We start from the raw sequence: 20,834 nt of genomic DNA on the forward strand, positions 1-20,834 counted from the left end.
AACCACCATAACTATTCTTAATATAAGAACTAGGACTCAATATGGCAGACAGGATATTCTACAAGAGGCTTTGATGACATTTCCCCAGAGAAACCAGGCCCTTGTTAAGAAACTGTTACATATAAGCTAATTCTGTACCTAAAATGTTTATCTTTTGTCATACTGATTGCCTATCAACAAAAATTTGGTTAAATCAAATTCCATTTTTAGTTGGGTTATTGTTTACTCATTTTTCCCTTCGTTTTAATATTTTAGATAAAAAAATCTATAGCTATATCTCTATGTTGCACATTAAAACAAATCAAAGATGATTTAGATGTGTTCTCACTCCTTTGAGTTAACAGGGTGTCAAAATTCTTCCCTCCAATCAAATAGATATTTAAGAACAGGATGAGTTTATTCTCCAAATTAGACCATGCTATATGCATCTTACTGTTACACGTTTGTTTTGTTTAATCAGTATTTTGTGGCTATTTTCCAGCTATAGCTCTAACCCATTTTTTATAAAAGAGTTACATAATATGTCACACCCTGGATATGCCATAACTCTGTCCCCCATTTTCCTCTGGTGGATACTCAGTTTCTACTCTTCTGTCAATGCAATTAATGTTGCCATAAACATCCACCAGTTTCCAGAACTCCAGAAGTGGCCAGAATGAACCTTTAGAATTGTAAATCAGGTCATGCCACATCCCTTTCAAAGCCCTTTTTTGTCTATCTCACCAAGATAGGTCAAAGACCATTTTACCAGCGGACCCCTGCTGACTCCTCAGCCTCCCTTTCACTTTCCACCTTACTTACGGCACTGGGTACACTGGCTGAGTGCTCTGATTACAGGTAGCATGTGTGTGCCTCAGGGACCTTGCCCTGCCTGCCTTCCCTGCCTGGAATGCTCTTCTCAGAGATATTCACATGGTCTACTCCCACCCTTCATTCAGATCTCTGCTCTAACAGCTCACCCTTAGAAACCACCTGCTCTGATCCGAGCTCTGATACCTTGCCATGGGGCCCCTTAATCCAGCTTTATGTATCTTTGGTGCACAAATCACTCACCTGAAGTTATATTCTATATGTGTGCTTTTCGTGTACCTCTTTAATCGGAATGCTATGTTCATTGTTATGTACCCAGAGCCCATAACTGTCCCTGGTACAGTAACATTTAAGGAAATTAACAAATGGACAAATGTTAGCTGTTATTGTTTTTAATATAATTATGAACCAGTGTTGTACCTTCTTGATTTTTCCTTCCAAATGCTTTGTCATTTCTTCTTTCTGTACCCACTGCCGCCACCTGAATCCAAGCCCTTCTCGCTCCACCCCTAAATGAGCCCTGTCATCCTTTTTCTGGGCCTCATAAATCCAGTCTCTTTCCTTTCTCCTGTTCTGCCGTGTGCCTGTCAGGTCAATCTTTCTGAAACACAACTTAATCACTTCATATCTCCTTTCTAACAGTATAAAGCCTATTATTCAATTGGCCCAATAGCCATTTCTCTCGCAGCTGGTCTCCTTTTCCAGCCTAATTTCCCATTACTTCCTTGTCTGAGCCCTTGCCCCCAGCCAAATTGCTACTTGCTCAAAATTGGTACTTTTCCATCCTGTAACTTGAGCCACACCATTCACCTCCTCTGTCCCAAACTTTCCTCATTATCCAAAGTTGAGCTTAAATCTCTCATTCTTTGTGACTGCCTCAGAAACTAGAGAGCTCTCTCTCTCCCTCCCATTCTTATATATATTTTCTTTACCACCTCCTTAGAACTTGACTTAAACATAGTTTTTACTGACTACACCACTTTGTATACTTGTATGTATAGATGGGAATATATAGTCAGTCCTATTTTCACAAATTATAACCAGTAACTCCAATCAGTCACTTCAGCTTAAGGTTCTAAGGTGAGTTCTTGCCCTGCCTATTATTACGTGAACTGTCCATCTTCTGTAATTTCTCTGAGTTTCTGTTTCCTTTTCAGTAAAATGGGGATAATAATCATAATATCTCCTTCATGGTGCTATTGTTAGTATTGGATGAGTTCAACTTCAATGGTTAGTATACAGCAGGCTTCAATTAATTATTATTATTCCTTTGTGTATTGCTCACAGGCCACTCAGTGTATAGTTGGAGGATCTTCGAAGGGGCAGAGAAATATCTGCGATAGCGTCACACCCCCAGTGAGCCACGTCGAGTGTATTTCACAAAGATTACCACTTCAAGAAAATGTTTATGTTTAGTGCCTCCTTCTCCCTACTGCCCTTTAGACAGTATCGTTTTCACTTGGTCAGCGACACCAGAATCCATCTGGGTGACACTAAGTTTTCCCTAAATGTTCCTGTTCTTGTGGAAGCACCAATCACAACGTCCTTCCCTCAGTGGAGATGTCAGTAATGTGTAAGGATGAAGAGGGTCACTTTCGCAATTAGATTTTTGGAAAGTAAATTATTCAATCAATGTAGTTACAAGAAATGAGATTATCTGAGCAGCATGACCATTTCCTGGGATTGATCAGACACACACATCCTAATGTTCAACCAAGACAGAGCTCTTCTGCACAGTCTTGGGTTCTGGTAAGCTGCCCCCGCAATACTGAGAAGGCTCCTTCCTGACCTAATGCCTTCTTTGGGGTGATATTACACATATAGTCTATATTTTTTCTCCTTTCTTATGGACTCTTTGTGGTCACAGCGGTTGAGCTGCTGCTAGAGGTCTTGCCCTGTCCTTTCCTTGGTGGTGAATTGACACAGAGAAGGAAATGACAAGAAAGAAAGCCCTGCAGCGTTGTCACCGAGTACCACAGTCAGCGGTCAGCGTCTGCATGGGGTGCCATGGTGCACACTGGGCAGTAGCTGGGCAGGAGGACAGAGCAGTCTCACAGGACTGGTGGGATAATATGGTTTGGTTTTGTTTCCTAACTACACAACAGAGACAAAATGGAGGGTTTATAATTTGAGACTGAATGACACAGTCAGGTGAATCAAGAAAATTAGCAGCACACAGCACACTAAAATGGGGAAGTGGGGAGCACTTAATAAAGAACTGTTTATAGTGGTGCGGGCAGGGGTAAGTGGGAGAAGGATTGAGCAGCACAAAGGCCAGAAACAGTGAGCACTCCTGCCGACAAGGCCAGATGGGTTGGAGATGGGGAGATTGGCAGAAGCCAGAGAGGATGCTCCTAGGTCTAACAGACAGCTACCTAACGGATGTGACCTAAGTAGAGGGGTTTCTAATCTCGTGCTGGCCTAGCAGGAAGTAAGCTGGAGGACCCTGACTTCTCTCTCCTCCCACCGTCTATCTCCCATAGCACCTCCTATTGGCTGAATCCAACCAGGAGCAAGAGGACAGGGTGCCTGCTGATGGCTCCCATAAAGTGCAGCCCCCCAGGCACAGAGTAGGATGCAAAAGTGTGCGAGTAGTTCTGGGGCGCAAAGGAGAAATGTGTTCGGTGCATTAGGGTTCCAAGTTTAGGTCCAAATGGGTCTGATAAATTAGGAGAGCAGCCTTACCAAGAATCAATGTAAATGAGATAAGGTAACATTTGGGGCTTAAAAAGAGAGAAAGTGAGTTTGGGGGAGGGGGAGGAGAGTAACAGCTTAGTGTATGTCTGTGATTCTTCAGAGCTCAGCCAGGGCCTTTGGTTTGAATCTTACAAATGAAGGGGCTATGGGAAGAAGTGCAAGTGAATTTTCAAAAGGGAAATACCCCCACCCCATCTTTCCCCCCCTCATTTGATCCTACCTTTCCTATTTGTTAATCCCCAAACCCCAAATTGACTCTTTGAGTGAAGGAAGTCAAAGTTTCTGTAGAAGATGTGGAATGAGAAGTGGAATAAGCTTCCTACTTCACTGGGATATGGTGGTCCCAGAGCATGTGGCAGTTCCCTGGGCAAACAGGACTTATAACTTAGGAACTGTAGGAGATAACCTGCACCCTGGGGCATAAATATTATGCATCTCTAAAAGAGGAAGAGTGTTTGTGAGTTTGTTTAAGACACTTGTAGGGGTGACAACAGCAAGACAGAGGAATAGGAGTCTCAGGTTCCACTTCTCCCCGACAGAAAGTTCCACCTGCAACTATCCACAGACCAGAACATCTTTTTGAAAACCCCAACACTTGGAAATAAGCCTGTGACATCCTCGTGGTCCACAGAACTGAATAGAAACCAAATTAGAAGGTTAAGAGAATAGTTTCGCTGCAACCCTGAGTTGCAGGGCCTCTCCCACTCCCCTAAAACAGCACAAAGCCAGACAGAGAGGATCTCCTTGGGTTCATGGTTTCTACAGGAAAAAAAGGGGAAATAGTCAGTTATATGTGTAACATATCTAATATTCTGGGAAACTCACTCTGGTCTCACCTCATAGGGTACACTGAGGGTAATGGCACGGCTAGGCCCCCAGGGTCAGGTAGCAGGCAGGAGGCAGAGGTGATGGTGATTAGCCCACAGATATTGGTGGCACCTCTATTCCTGGCAGCTGTGGAACGTGATTGGAGATACCAGCCAACTTCCCAGTCACCTGCACAGCTAAGCTGAGGACAATACAGGTTAGACTGAAATAATTTTTGCACATGGGTTCATGTTTGATTTCTCTGTAGTATGGTTAGCAGGATAACCAGCATGAATTTTAAGTGTGTTTTCCCCCCCATATCTGCCCCTTTTGTATTGTATAAATTGCATCCCTAGGGCAAGACTCCTGGAAAACTTTTTTGTGCCATGATCCCATTTATTAGTCTGATGAAATCCCTCCTTAGAAAATGCTTTAAATGCCTATCAAAGAGCATAGGATCACCAAGAAAAAATAGTAATATTAAAGTACTTTAAAATTTATCAAAATATCATTAAATATTATCAAAATACTATTTTTAAAAATAGGTATCAAAATACTGTACTGTGATGTAGTAAGATATATACTCTTATTAATGCATTAAATAACAAACTCTCGTGGTGGGGAGGTCTAGTAATCACTTTTAAAATGAGCATGCGTGAAATGCTATTTTGTGGGGTTTGCAATAACTTTAACATGACATGAAATTCATTATGATTTCTACAGGCACCAAAGTCATAGATACTGCTTCTGCTGCTGTGGTTGTTGCCCAATTCCATAATTATAGCAAATACTAAATTTTAGTTAAAGAATAGTGAAAATAAAGATGTCAGTTTAAAATTCAAGTCTGTGGACATTCTGAATTCCATCCGTAAACTCTTTAAGAACCCCTGCTACGATCTCATCATCCCTTCTCCATCTCCTTTGTTTCTGTTTTGGTTGTGACTCTCCCACAACCAAAACAGAAGCAAAGGCAGCGTGAGATGAAAATTTCCAGGGCGGCACCTGTGGCTCAAAGAGTAGAGTGCCGGCCCCATATGCCAGAGGTGGTGGGTTCAAACCCAGCCCTGGCAAAATAAATAAATAAAAATAAAATAAAGAGGTAATTTTTAAAAATGAATAAATAAAATTAAAAAATGAAATAGAAAAAGGGGCAGCGCCTGTGGCTTAAAGGAGTAGGGCGCCAGCCCCATATGCCAGAGGTGGCAGGTTCAAACCCAGCACGGCAAAAAAAAAAAAAGAAAAGAAAATTTTCAGATGATAGTTTCAGAGGAGTCTGATTCACCCCATCCCCTGACTCATTCCCTCACCATGAACACTCCAGCTAAACAAAAATGGGCCAGAGAGAAAGGGATAGACCTTCCTCGTTTGAGGAGATGAGATAAACTTTCAAGTACATTACAAGAGATCCAGAGAGCTGACTCAGCACCAAGCTTTCCCCAAAACCACGGCTATGAAGAAACCCCACCACCACCACTATCACTCACATGGTCAGCCTATCACACAGTTTCTAGTTTGGAGACACACTCTCTGGTCAATCCCTAGACAATCAGCTTTGCATCCCCCTTCTCTTAGAGACCTCCCACCAAAAGAGAGGACTTGAACATCTTATAAGATAGGCATGGCATACAAGGGGAGTCTGAACCTCTGTCCAAAGTTTCACTAAACAGAATGTATATAACCAACACTTTGTACCTGTGATATAGGTAAACTGGTTGCAAAGCCAAAAAATTCCTGAGCCGAAAAGATGTTGAAAGGGGTAACCAATGATAACACTTGCAGAAAATATGTAGTATCTGAAAATGGACCACAAACCCCACCCCCAGCTGTGTTTAGGTGATTTAGAAGAGTCACTGTAGTTGCCTTCATTTGCATTCTCAGACATCGCCATCTGCAGCTGTATTTCAAGATTCGAGACAATTAAGCAAGTTGTGGAAGTATTTTACAGACTTGGCAAATGCTATGGGAGGCATGGGACTGGAGGAGGCTTGTTATACTCTCGAGAGGGGGGACTATGGCTCTAAGGCAGCTTCCTGGGTCATGCTAGACTAAGAAGCAAATAAAAGCAGGTAGTTAACACCATTTCAGTGGCTTGACTTCTAGGTCGCTCCTGTGATCCCAGAGGAGGCATGGCTACCTGAAGGGGTCATTGTGGTTCTACCAACAAAGCTGGGACTTGTTCTTACCTTTAAGGCAAAAGTCACATCGGGATGATGAGCAATGGAGTTTACTGCGAAGGTCCCGAATTCCTATTATGCCTCTCGGTCTTTCCTGTCCAAGTTCTGGTGGTCCTAGGAGGTGATGGGAAGAGGAGAGGTGATGGGAATGATGGGGCGGCTGGTGGAGCCTCTTCTCAGGGCCCAGCTTCTGTGTTAACAAGGGAGAGAACTGTTTGAATAATAGATGTTTGAGACCTAGGCAAGAGGTAAGGACAGGATTCTAGACCAACTCTTTCATTTTATAGACGGGAACCTATGACTCAGAGAGATGGAGTGACTGGCCCAAGATGAGACAGTTTAGACTAAATTACCCAAGACTTAAGTGCAGGTTTTCTGACATCTGGCTATTGTGCTTTCCCACCATTTAAAAAAATTTTCTAAGCAAACCACAGACTGTTTATATCTTGTCTTCATTGCCTTATCCTGGTAGAGGAAGGGAAGAGGTCACTGTGGTCTCTTCATGATGAATCTTAAAGATGAAACCTGTAATGAGTGGAACAAGGTGCCAAAAGTCCCAAATCTAGTAGGCAGGCACTCTGACTTGGATCATTCAAAAGCCATACACTTCCCCTTTCACGCCTTCTGATATTAATGCTAGAAAGTGAAAACTCACCTTCTCAGACTCCCTTGAAGTTAGAAGAGATAGTGGGAGATCTGATGAATGAAATACAAGCTCAAGTTGCTGGTTCTGCCTCTTCTGCTTCCTGGTTCTTCTTGACTAGAACTTGAGCTTGATGCTGGGGGCATATTGGTCATCTTGGGAGGTAGAGCAGGAAAGTGCTCAGGCCCTGGATGGCACCCTGGAGCTGCTGTACTAGGGCTAACCTGTTTATGCCCAGACTTCTCACATGAGGCAAATAAATAAATCTTTTCCTTGTGTAGTAAGTCCATGTTCATTAAGTTTTATGGTACTTGTGTAAACCATAACCCTAACTTCATATCTCAGTCTATGAATCAAAGGTGAAATTAAGAATGGAAAAGGTACACTAAACCAAAGTTCTGTAGGGTAAAGTTCACATGCTAATCTGAGCTCAAAGCTGACATGAGTCAGCAAAGAGGCCCGCTTGAAGAAGATAAATAGTGAAATACTGAGTTTGTATGAAGTGGCTCTGAAGGCCCGGAAAGTGACCTATGAATGTGCCTTAGCTGGATAACTCAGTGACATTAAATAACCAAGCAGAATGATTCAAGGAGGTTTTACTACTGTATTTTAGGTCATCTAACCTAGTTCCTCTCCTAAGAATAAAATAAATGGCCAGCAGAGGGTGTGGGAAAGGGAATACTGAGGCTAAAACATGCCAGCAAATCAAATTTCTCTCTGAATGCTGGCACAGTGGTGCCTGGAGGTACATAAATGCGTTAATGTACACAGTTATGATTTAATACAAACAATTAAAAATAAAAATTGAAGCCAAGCCAAAAAAAAAAAAACAATTATGATAATGGTATAGGTTAAAGGAAAAAGTCTAATGAAAATTAGAAAATAGTTTCTCCGGGATGAGAATGAAAATTCAATATGAAAATATTAAAACTCATGGGATGTAGCTAAGGTTGCATTTATAAGGGGAATTGATAGTGATAAATAACATATCTTACAAAGAAGGAAGTTTGAAATGGCAATTATGTAAGAAAGCATTGGAATCAAGAAGTTAGAAAAAGAATAGCAAATTAAACCCAAACAGTTTAAAATAAGAGAGCAGCAGTGGCGACTATGGTCAGTAGGTAGTGTACCGGCCACATACACCGAGGCTGGAGGGTTCAAACCCCGACCAGGCCTCCTAAAACAACAATGACAACTGCAACAACAAAAAATATTGTCGTGGGTGTCTGTAGTCCCAGCTAGTTGGGAGGCTGAGGCAAGAGAATTGCTTAAGCTCAAGAGTTGGAGGTTGCTGTGAGCGGTGACGCCAGGGCATTTTACCTAGGGCAACAGCTTGAGACTCTGTCTCAAAAAAAAGAAAAAGAGAGAGAGAGAAGAAATTAATGAAATTAAAAATGAAACAGTACATAACGTTCAAAAAACTAAAATTTTGTTAATTGAAGAGATTGGTCAATTTACCGGACATCTAGAAAACAGATCAAAAAAAGGGACAAGTCACAAATTATTAAGATCAGAAATGAGAAGGGGTATATCACTACAGATGCTAGAGGTATTAAAAAATAGGGGCAGCGCCTGTGGCTCAAAAGGGTAGGGCACCGGCCCCACATGCCTGAGATAGTGGGTTCAAACCCAGCCTCAGCAAAAAAAACTGCAAAAATAATAATAATAATAGGATATCAGGAACTATTTATGGTGATACATTTAGAAATATAGACAAAATGAGAAGTTTCCTATAAAAACAGACCCTACCAAAATTGACAAATAGAAATTTAAAAACTTAAATCATTCTGTATCTAGCAAAGTAATTGAACTTATAATTAAAAACTTTTCCAAAAGAATTTCCCTGGTCCAGATGACTTTATCAATAGATGCTTCCTGATATTCTTTCCAAGTAAAAAAAAAAAGAAGGAACGCTTCTCAATGCATTTTGTGATGCCAGCAAAACTTCTACATCAAAATCTGAAAAGAACATGAATGACTGAAGGAAAACACGCCAAGCTCTGTCATGAAATACATATAAGAATTTTTGTAAGTACAGTCAGTTTAATCCTGTGCCATATAAAATGGTTGCTACGCTATCACTAAGCACCGTTTACTCCAGGAATGCAGAAGTCTTAGGATTTGAGAAGGAATCAATGTAATTTGACTCATTAACGAGATAAAATTAAAAAATCACATCCTCATGCCAACAGATGCAGAAAAGGGATTTCACAAGACTCAAAATCTATTTGTAATAAAATCTCTTAGCAAACTAGTAAATCAACTTTATTAATTTGGAAAATTTATATATAAAAATTATGAAATATAGGTAAGAGGATATAAAACTGTTATAAGCAAATAGAGTATAGTACACCTTCTACAGAGATATCCAATTGGATCAGTACTATTCATTTTCAAAGACCGGTTTTTTTCAGACATACTAAAACTATGTCATAACTGAGTCATTGGATATGTGTGGATATGTTTTGGGGCTATTCTGTTCCTTGGCTTTAATTACATTTTCTAGTACCAGCACTAACTATACGGTCCTAATGAGTGCTTTATAATAAATCATAATACCCTGTGTATGTAGCCTTTGGCTTTTTCTTCCTTATGACGATCCTGAGTATTACGTCCTTTGCATTTTCACACAAATATTACAAACACAAATTATTCATTTCTTAGAAAAACCTTGCTGGGTTTTAACTGAGATTCTATTAAAACTGTAGGTCATTTGAGAAGATTTGTTTCAACATCAGTGCTTTCAATCTGTGAATATGCTGATTTCTTCCCTTTACTGAGAACTTTTAAATTTTTCCTTAACTGTACTTTATAATTTTTGTGTAAGTTAGAATAGGTAGAGCCTGTGTTTTCTGGTTAATATTTCTACTTGCGAACATATTACTTTTTCACCAAAAAGAAAAAAGGAAAAAAAATCTTAAGATTAAAAACATAACACAAAACCCACCAAACTATAACTGGAACAGTGACATTGTCAGTCACGACTCAGCTGTCACAATAACACTTTTTATTCCGGCATTCACATTCAGAGACAAGTGACGCCATATCCCAATCTAGGGTCAATTCTGACTGGTCAAATTTAGCTACCGAGCTCCCATTTCTCCCAGGGAATGATTTAGGCATAGCCATAAAATCAGGAAAAAAGGAAAAAGTGGCTGCTAAGAGCATCTGCCACAAAGTTTCTTTGTTTTTTGAAATGAACAAAGAAAAAGGAACCACACATAAAAATGAACGCCTTTTTTGGAAAAGATGTCAGTGTGTCTGAATGAAACCAGCGTTGAGGTGAACATTCAACTGCCCTGTGGGGAGTTGGGTCTGAGTCAAAGCTGCTGGGTCTTTTTTTTTTTGCAGTTTTTGGCCATGGCTGGGTGTGAACCCGCCATCTCTGGCATATGGGGCTGGCACCCTACCTCTTCGAGCCACAGGTGCCGCCCAAGCTGCTGGGTCTTGACAGCAGAGCAGAATGATGGGAAGAGCCTGTACCCCGATGACATAATCGAACAGCTGAATTAACTGTTAGTGGAGATGTTCTGTCTTTGGGCTTCTTCTATTATGAGATTATAAATTTTCTTCATGGTTTTAGATACTGGAACCTGAATTTTCTTTTACTTTCAGCCAAGCTATTCTAATAGATATGACACTCTTATTGTAGCAAGGGTACACTTTGAGAGGGAAGGAGAGGAGAAATTTGTGATGGGACATTTCTATTAGTAAGGACAGGGAGGTCTGCGGTGCCACCTGGCCCTTCATGATATACTTTGAGGCACCAGCTGCCCTTCCAACAGGGTGTGTGTGGAGGAATGAGCCCCTAGTTCTCCTCACTCCCTCAGTTAAAATGGAGTAGGGGAAACACTTCCTGGAGGCATGAGTTTCCCACCTCTGAGACTTAATAAATCCCTTTCTGCTTGAAGTCACTTAAACAAATTCTGAGGCCTGAAACTAAGAAATCTAAGCAACAGCAGGACCGTGTGAGAGACTGTTAAGTTAGAATTTCGTCACCATAGGTGACAAAATGTGCTTGTTATTCCTGTAATCGCATTCAAGGTTCTATTCTCAGCAATATAAGCGTTCTGCTACTGTAGGGGCTGGTGGGACTAAAAGCACAGAACTTGCACCAGTAACAGTAAGAATAAAAGGCAAACTAACTGGTCGGAATAACGTAAAACCAGTTCCAACTCAGCATGGTGGGTGCTATGTCAGAACCTTCAGTTTGTGTCTGCACATGTAAAGTGGAGGAGAGAATTGCAGCTATTATCAGAATACTTTCAAATTGTAAAAGAATTTCTGCAATTATCTGGATGTTTCAGAAAAATTTGAGGTAATTTCAGCCCAAATAATTTTGATAATTGCCACAATTCTCTTGTACATGTACTTCTAGATACTGCTAAAACTGCATAGTGATAGAAGCAGTATTATCTGTGAACTCTGTTTCAATTTCACTGAGAAATCTGGCAAAGAAAATACAGAACCAAGAAGTTTCTCAAAAAAAAAAAAGAAAAAGAAATTTCTCTTCTTCCAAATCTATCAAAATACACAAAAATAAGTAAGAATAGGAACAAAATAAAATAATTCCAGAAGCTTCCAAACTTGATAAGGGGAATCACCTTGTACCATACCAGTTATAAAATAGAATCCATAGAAGATTCTGTAAATTGACTGTAGCTTATACTTGACTCCTCCAAAGCAGTGCACGGGACAAGAAAATGAAGAGACAACGTTCTGGAAAAACTCACAGATAGTCCTTATTTTGCAAGGAAGGAGGAGAATTATGTGAAGAATGGGAGTTGGAGTGGAAGCTCAAAAGAAGAGATTCAGAATCCCTTTAAATGGTCACCTATCTTCACTATGAAAGAAAAATAAATATTCAGTGGAATGAACTTTTGTTTTGCCCATTGTTGTTATGCCTTTTCCACCTATATCCGAGAGGAGACCAAGAGAGGCCAGCAGGGAGAGGAGGGAAGGAAATATTCACCTAAGGAAGTTCGTCTGTGAGAGAAGAGAAGGCTCTGGTTGTGCTTGGAATCTGGTGAACAATGTGAAATCAGAGGGCTTTTTTCACAGGATCAGAAAGAAGCATCTCCAACTGTACAGAGTAAACCTCAGTGCAGAACCTTTAGCTAAAGTATAGAGAAAACAATGTCAAAACCCCCCAGATGTGATGTCCATAGCCCTGGTTCCATCATTCCTCCCTGAAACCCACTCACTCCCATCCTTGCCACCCTCTCAGACAATAGAAAAGCAGATGTAACGGTTTGTGACTATGACAGGCTTACATCAGCTCTTTGAGAAAAGGGTACAAAAGGAGTGTAGGTAGCACAGGAAGGCAATCAAGAAAAATCTATTACAAATATAAAGATAAATATAAGGCCCCAATAGAGACTTCCCTTATTAAAAAACCTTGAAAATAAAAAATAATAAAATAACAAGAATAATATGGCGGAAGTCAAGAATTCGAAGTTAAAGCAGCTTGTTAATTAAGAATGCTTTTGACTGCAAGTAGCTGAAAATCTAGCTAACATTGAATTATATTTACTTAATGAGACATTCAGAAGTAGTCAGTCCCAAGAGCAGCTTAGTAGCTCACTGATTTTTTCAAGGATCGAAGCCCCTTTGGTCCTTGCTTTCTGCCAGCCTCTGTGTGTCTGCAGTATCTTCATGACCACAAGATGGCTGCCACAGCACTAAGCATCACATCTCACTAAACCATATCCAAAGCCGTAAGAGAGGGGAGTTATGGCAAAGGACATGTCTCTTTGTCAGAGAGAAAATGCTTTCTTAAACACCACCAGATGATTTATCCTGATATTTCTTGGCTAGAAATGTATCCCATATTCAACCCTGAGCCAATCATTGGTAAAGGTTAGAGAGTCATCATAATCTAGCCCTTTAGCTGAAAATACTGAAGTCAGAACTAAATCCGGGTCTGTTAGCAAAGAATAAGGAACAACTAGGTGGACAGCCAAAATAGCAACTATTGTTCAGTTCAAAGTATTCAAATTTGTTAGGAGAAACACTAGAGAAAATAAAACAGATCATATACTTTCCAAATTGCCAAAACAGGAGATGAAAAACTATCCTAGATCATAAACCAATGGATAGAAAACAAAAGAAATGCAAGAGATTCTATAAAAATAAACGTAATAAAATTACGTAAAATAAGATATAGAATGTTAAAAATGTATGCAGCCTAACAAAAAAATTACTAGTAAATAAAAACCTCTATAAAACAGAGAATAATGGTGGACATGTACAACAAGCTGTAGGTGCATATTAGTCTATCTAACTAAAGCAGTGTGGTTTTATATCTATACAGACAATGAGACCAAATGAATAAAACAGAAAATCCAAAAATCAACACAAATACTCATAAAAATTTATTACTATATATGCTAAAGCTGGCATTCCAAAGCTGGAGAAATTATGGACTTATCAATAAATGATATTGAGAAAAAGAATAGCCCATTTAGAGACAAAGCATTGAAAACCTAGTTTATTCACAATACTAAGATAAATCTCAAGTTTAGTGTAAAAAAAGAAAACAACAAGACAGAGAAAGAAAGAAAAAAGGAAAGGGGGAAGAAAAAAATAAATTAATCATAAAAGCACAAGGAAAAAACAAAGCACAGGTAACTTAATTCCTTTATTACCATAGAGCAGGGTTGGTAATTTTTTTGCATACGGGGTTAAACAGCAAGTATTTTAGGTTTGTGGGCCATATGGTTACAGTCACAAGTACTCAGTTCTGCCACTGGAGTACAACAACCACCATAGACATTATGTAAACAAAGGAGGGTAGCTGTGTTCCAATAAAACTTTATTTGCAAAAATAAATGAAAGCAGGGCAGCACCTGTAGCTCAAAGGAGTAGGGCTCCGGCCCCATATGCTGGAGGTGGTAGGTTCAAATCCAGACCCAGCCAAAAAAAAAAAAACAAAAAAAAACAAAAAAAACCTGCAAAAAATAAATAAATAAATAAAATAAATAAATGAAAGCCTAGACTTGGCCCTTAGGACATATTTCATGAACTCTGCTGTAGCATGTGAAAGACCTTGTAAATTCAAAACTTGAAGCACACATGACAAGACCGATACATTCAACTATAAATTCAAAACTTCTGTAAGGCAAAAAACAACACATTAAACAAAGTCAAAGGATAAATGACAAACCACAGATTAATCTTTTGCAACTAATTTCATAAGGGAATAAACTCTCAAATATGTAAAAGCTTCTATTAACTCTCTTCTTCATTGTCACTTTTTCCTCCTCCCTGATCATTCCATTTACTAGACTATCAAGCTCCTTCATTTCCCATGTTAAAAGATACTTTTCTCTCTCTCTTTTTTTTTTTAGAGACAGAGTCTCTCACTCTGTCATCCTGGGTGATACCATAGTTCACAGCAATCTCATATTCTTGCCTCAGCCTCCCTTGACTAGCTTGGCTGATCTCACCCTACAGTCTTCTCTGCCTCAGATGCCCTATCCCACTTACTTTTCTGGCTCTCTCCCTCACAGGCCAGCTAGCCCCATCCCCTCACCCCTCTACCCCCGCTAGTTTTTTCTATTTTTAGTAGAGACTGTGTCTAGCTCTTGCTCAGACTGATCTTGAACTCCTGAGCTCAAGCAACCCACCTGCCTCAGCCTCCTAGAGTGCTAGGATTACAGGTGTGAGCCACCATGCCCAGCAAAAAGACACTCTTGATCTCATTTCCCTCACCAGTCACTCCTCTCATCCTAGTCCCCTTTGCAGTGAAACTCCTCAAAGAGCTGTTTCCACTATCTTTCCTCTCTTGCTCTCTTAAATCCCACTTGGTGGCTTTCATCCCTCCTGTACACCCAAACTGCTCTTGTCAAGACCCTGGCATTCCTCAAGCCAATGGTCCATTTCAGCCAGTGGTTGATTTACTTTACCTTTCAGCAGCAATTGATGTGGGCGTCCACTTCCTAAAGTTTTTTCATATGACATCCAGGACACCAAACATCAGACTCTTCCGCTTTTACTCTACCTCTCTGTTCCCTTCATCTCAGTCTACTTTGTTTCTACTTTCCGAGCTCCTGGCCTCTCAATATTGACTCACTACAGAAGTCAACTTCTGTCTCTTTACTCAATTTCTTGATGATCTTATCTATTGTCACAGCTTTGGTGACGTTTCCAAAGGGCAATTATTGAACATATGTCTCAAGGCTAAATGTCTCTCTTTAACTTCAGATTCATACATACAACTGACATTTCCCCTTGGGGTCTAATAAAACTTCAAAATCTTGACATTTCCTCAGCTGAGTTCCCAATGCCAAACCCCAGATTACTCCCACTCCTCTTGGGGGCAACTCTGTTCTTTCAGATACTCAGGCCAAAACATTTTAAGTCGTTCTTATCTCTGTTCCTTCTTTCTCTCATACTCTATGCTCTACCTTTAAAATAATCAAGAATCCAACCACTTCTCATCCCTTCCCTGCCACCACCTTGGTCAATCCCACCCCAGGTCTTCATATCAGAAGACCCACTTGTATAGCTCACTCCTTCAGCTGCTTCAAGTCTTTACTCAAATGTCTTCTTCTCAATAAGACCTGCCCTGACCCCCCAACCCTTCCTCAGTCCCCCACTACCACTTTCAATCTCCTTTCCATCTCAGTGATTTTCTTTGTAGAACTCATTATGGTTTCTAAGAAACCATGTCATTTACTTTTTTGTTTATTATTTGCTTTCTGTTTAAATTATAAGCCTCATATGCATTTTGTTTGGGGATGTCTCTCCAGTGCTTGGAACGGTGCCTCACACAGAGCAGGTCTTCCAAATACTTATGAAAGGTATAAATAAAATTGATTTAAAAGTGACCAACCATCCAGAAAAATTTCAAAGAATATTAACAGATAGCTTACAAAAAGGGGTAAAAAATGGCTTGTAAATATATGAAAAGAAGTTCAATATCACTTATAAAGAAAGAAATGAAATTTGAAGCACCCCAAAGTACTTTTTTTTAACCTATTAAGTGGTCAAAATCCAAAATGTGACTACACTGTTGCTTAGGCTGTGGGAAAATAGATGCCTTTATTAGTGGGAGACTTTGTAAATTCCCTTTGTAGAACAATTTGGCAAGTATGTATAAGATTTACGAATATCTTTTAAACTCAATCCATCCACTTCTGGAAAATTTTCCTATAGCTATATCTGTACATATAAGAAATGATATATTTATAAAATTATTAGTTAGTTTAAGTATTATTTAATAGCAGAAGACTGGAGGCAACCAAAGTGCCCATTAACAGGTGACTGGTAAAATAAATTATAATACATTTATACAATGAAATTGTTTCTATCAAAAATGTTTTTAGGATAAAAGGTGAAGATGTCTTTTAGCTCTAGGATGGAAAGATGCCTATAGTATTAAATGAAAACAATCAAGGTGCTGAACAGTGTGTCTGGTGTGGTGCTTTTGTTTATAAGCAAAGGAAAAATATAAGAACACACGTTTATTTTGCTTTGATTTGCATAAAGGAAGTCAGGAAAAACACCCAGGTTAATAAAAATGATTACATAGGTGGGAGGCAAGAAATGGGGTAAATGTTGGCAGGAATAAGAGGAAGATTTTTAAGTGTATCTTTAAAAAGTATACATTTCTAACATAGAATTATGTGTATGTGTTGCCTAATTTTTAAATTAATTTTTTAACTGGATAATATAAAATAAATGTGACTGGTATAAACTCTCTACGAGAAATTAATTCTCAGGTTATTTTTTTAAAAAACAAAACTCTTAGATCTTTCTTAAATTTTATTTCATTTTGACATGATGGATAACGTGTTGTCTTCTAGGTTACAATGAAATATAAATTTTGTGTTCTTACCCTTCCCTTGGTCCTATAATACTAAAACTAATTGTGCCATCTCTCGATCCCATTTTCTTAACTCCATTTCTGCGGAAAAGGTTTCTGTCTTGAAAGCATGATGTTTAGTTTATTGTTGTTTGTAAAGCTTTCTGTGATCCATAAAAAAGAGAGATTGAAGAGCAGTAAATTCATTTTGATTACCTTACAAGGTGGCTAGTCTTTTAAATTATTTCGAGATAAACACCTGTAAGAAAATATTGGTAGGTGAGATGAGTAATAAGCAGTGTTTGCGTTCATGTTCTTGTTAAAGGAAGCCATTACAATTTTAAAAAGTTCTAGAAAGAAAACAAAGCATGTAAAAGTGCTTTATCGAGTTTACTGAAAGTAACATAGAAGTTAAAATGTTAACGTTTGTTTCTAAAAAAAAAGAAAGAGCTAAAGGTACAGCCTGTAATCCATAGTTTTAGTGATCAACTTGGCATATTGATTTTGTTATATTTGACTTGTAACAACCAATCAGTTTTATCTGGGGAGAGGTTATTTGTTGGACCTCTAAAACCCTAACAAACTTCAACTTCAAATTATAAGTATATACAAAATAGCATGCCAAGTTTTGGTTTTCTTTGGTAAATTTTTATTGACCACCTACTAAAAGCCAAGTATCATTCTCAGGATCAGGATTATAAAGGTGAACAAAACATACATCCTTACTCTCAGAATGCTTACAACTATGACATGTTTGAAATAGCAAACAAAAAAATAATACATGTGGTTATATACCTAAATAGACAGCTACTGCTAAGAAAGGATCTTTAAAGGAACAATTTAGGATAGTATGGCAGTAATTATCAACTGGCATGCCACGGCACACTGGTGAGATGCAAAAAAAAATTTTTTTTTTTTTGAGAAAGTCTTATTTTGTTGCCCTTGGTAGAGTGCCATGGAATCACAGCTCACAGCAACCTCAAACTCTTGGGCTTAAGGGATTCTTTTGCCTCAGCCTCCCAAGTAGCTGGGACTACAGGGGCCTGCCACAATGCCTGGCTATATTTTTGTTTTTGTTGCAGTTGTCATTGTTGGTTAGCTGGTCTGGGCCAGATCATTAACTTATTTTCAAAAGAAGTTCAAAGCACAGTAAGTATATTCTTTATTTTACTTTTTTTTTTTGATCAGCATAATTCCACAAAAGTTTAACTATTGGTTCAAGTGTGCTGTGACATAAAAAAGGTCGAAAAACACTGTATTATGGTATCATAGAATGAACTGAGTTGGAGAGAAACCTAATCTAGATTGAGGGATCCCAGAGAAATGCCATGCAAAGTAAAACATAAAAGAGAAGCAGGAGTTTGCTGGTAAAGACTCAAGGGAAGGGAGAGTGCTCCAGGCAGAGAAAATAACATGTGTGCAAGCTCTGGGCAGGAAGTAGTGTGGCCCATTAAGGACCCTCAAATTGTCTATTTTGTTTGTTTACCCATGAATTATATAAAATATTTCAATTCTAAATCAAAGTCCATGTATTTTCTATAAAGAGCCAGACGGTGAATACTTCAGACATTGTGGGCTGTACTGTGTCTGTTGTAACTTGTTTACAACATCATGTTACGTATCATACAATGGAACACTGCCCAGCAATAAAAGGGAATAAACTACTGATATATGTGACAACAGCAGTGGATCCAAAAATAATGATGCTGAGGGAAAGAAAGGAGACAAAGAGTACATACTGTGGAATTATATTTATATGAAGTTCTAGTAAATGCGAACACATCTACAGAGACAGAAAGCCGACTAATGGAGCGGAGACTAGGGAGAGGCAGGTGGAAGGAATTACAAATGTAAATTTGGGGAGGTCATGTATAAGTTCATGATCTTGGTTGTAGTAATGTTTTCATGTTTTCGTGGGCATACTTATATGCAAAAATAAATCTGATTGACTATTTTAAACATTTATAGCTTTGTATATTTCAATGGTGTCTCAATAAAGCTGTTAAAAATAAATAAGCACATACATAAGTAAACTTGACTTTGAAACAAAGGGAAGGCATGGCTCAGCAGCTGGGAGGAAATGCGGGGTTGAGTGACAGTTGGTTTTGTTTGTTTTGAGGGGGTTTTAGTTTTAGTTTGTTTCTTTCCTAGAACAAATCCAAGTAAATTTATAAGCTGAGGGAGGGTATAGTCAACTCCAGGAGATAGAAGAGGCAATTGATGGAGCAGAGTCCTGAGAGAGACAGAACCTTCCGAGCCTAAGGCCAGGGGATACAGCTTAGATTGGAGATGAAGGACACAGGGATGTAAGACCAGGGAGGGCTCATCACTCCCTGTTTTTCATTGTTCAAATGCTCAACCCTGAGAATAGGCTCTTATTCTTGGGTACCGATGACTCAATCTTAAGCTAAATTAATCAGTTCTCGACAGTGCTCTCCACTTAAAGAGTAGTGTGCCTCCTGAGAAGTAAGTTCTCCCAAATTCCATGATTCCCTCTGAATCTAGGTTTTACTTGATAGATATCTATGGTACACTCTAAAAGTAAGATTATTTTGTTAAAATGTGAACTGTGCCACTCCCTTTGTCAAGAAAGGGCTCTAAGTTAGAAGGTATTTTTTTCACCTTTACCAAAGGTTCCTTTGTATAAGCACCTCTGACCAATTCTGAGAGCCCTGATACTCGTGTGCCTGGTGTGTTTGTCTAATATACACAGAAAAGCAGTTGCCAAGGAATGTTGGTCTTCAAAATTATAATTTGAACATACAGACACACACGCACACAAAGGAATCACATTTGATAGTTAATTCAACATTTTCAGAGCAGCACAAAACTAAAGCGTCAGGTGAACAGAATCACATGCCGTTTTAGCATTAATATAACGTTCAACTTAATGCTTTAATTTCCCAGTGTGCTGTTTTATTTAGAAAGATTCAGACTTCAGGGAGTATTCGTTCGGGGAACTTTAAGATCTTAGTCTACTGCATAAAATTCTGATCTTGTAAAAATCGTTTTCGTATCTTTCACATCCATTCAACAGGTTTGACATGATGTACTAATTAATGTTGTCCATTTTTTAACCTGCTTCATTTTAATCAAAACACACATTCTCAGTTAATTGAAAGTACTTTGGGGACTCCACAGGGCTGGCAGGTAAGGAGGAAATTCCTGCTCGCTTAACTACAGCCACTTTGGACCATAATTGTTGTTTTATTGCTCTTTAAGGGGTCTCTAGAAGTCTCTGGAAAGTTGGCTCTTTTCCACCAAATCAGGGAAATGGGTTTACCGTGGTGTTCCGCCTCTGGGGAATTTTGAGTCGCCAAGCGCTCAGGTCGCGACAGAACCTGGCTCTCCGCGTTTGGGCGAGTACTTGAGTAGGCTGACCTCCCAGATAAACCAGCTGGGGAAAGGGGCGAAAGCCAGGGCCCGCGGTTCTCAGCAACTCCGGAGCGGCTTTGGGACCCCCAGCTCCGGACTTAGGGCAGCCGCCTCTGATTTGCTTTAAGTGCAGGAAAAATCTGTAAGCCCATTTGCCTCGCTCAGAAAGCTCGTAGTTATGCCCGGCGCGAGTGCCACGAGGGTCCCGGAGATGCTCCACCACGTAGGGGATTCAGGTTCTCCCTACTCCGGCGCCCGAAGGGTTGATAGTCTCCGTGACAGGCGACAAAGATGATCTGAGCTGCGCCCATCTCTGGCAAGACTAGACGGGCCGGAGGGTAGGCTCCTGGGCTGTGTGGTCCTGTTCTGCGTCCCCGGAGCGCCACCTCGCCTGCACCTCCCCACCTCGCTAGCAGGGACTGGAGAGGAAGAGTGGGGCTGTGGGCGACTCTCCACTCCAGCTACCGCGGCTCCAGCCCCCTCCTCCTGCCACTCGGGGGCGGGAAGTGGCGGGTGGGAG

This window comes from Otolemur garnettii, unplaced genomic scaffold (assembly GCF_000181295.1).
Source record: "Otolemur garnettii isolate 467f Iridium unplaced genomic scaffold, OtoGar3 scaffold00028, whole genome shotgun sequence".
NCBI classification, from domain to species: Eukaryota; Metazoa; Chordata; class Mammalia; order Primates; family Galagidae; genus Otolemur; species Otolemur garnettii.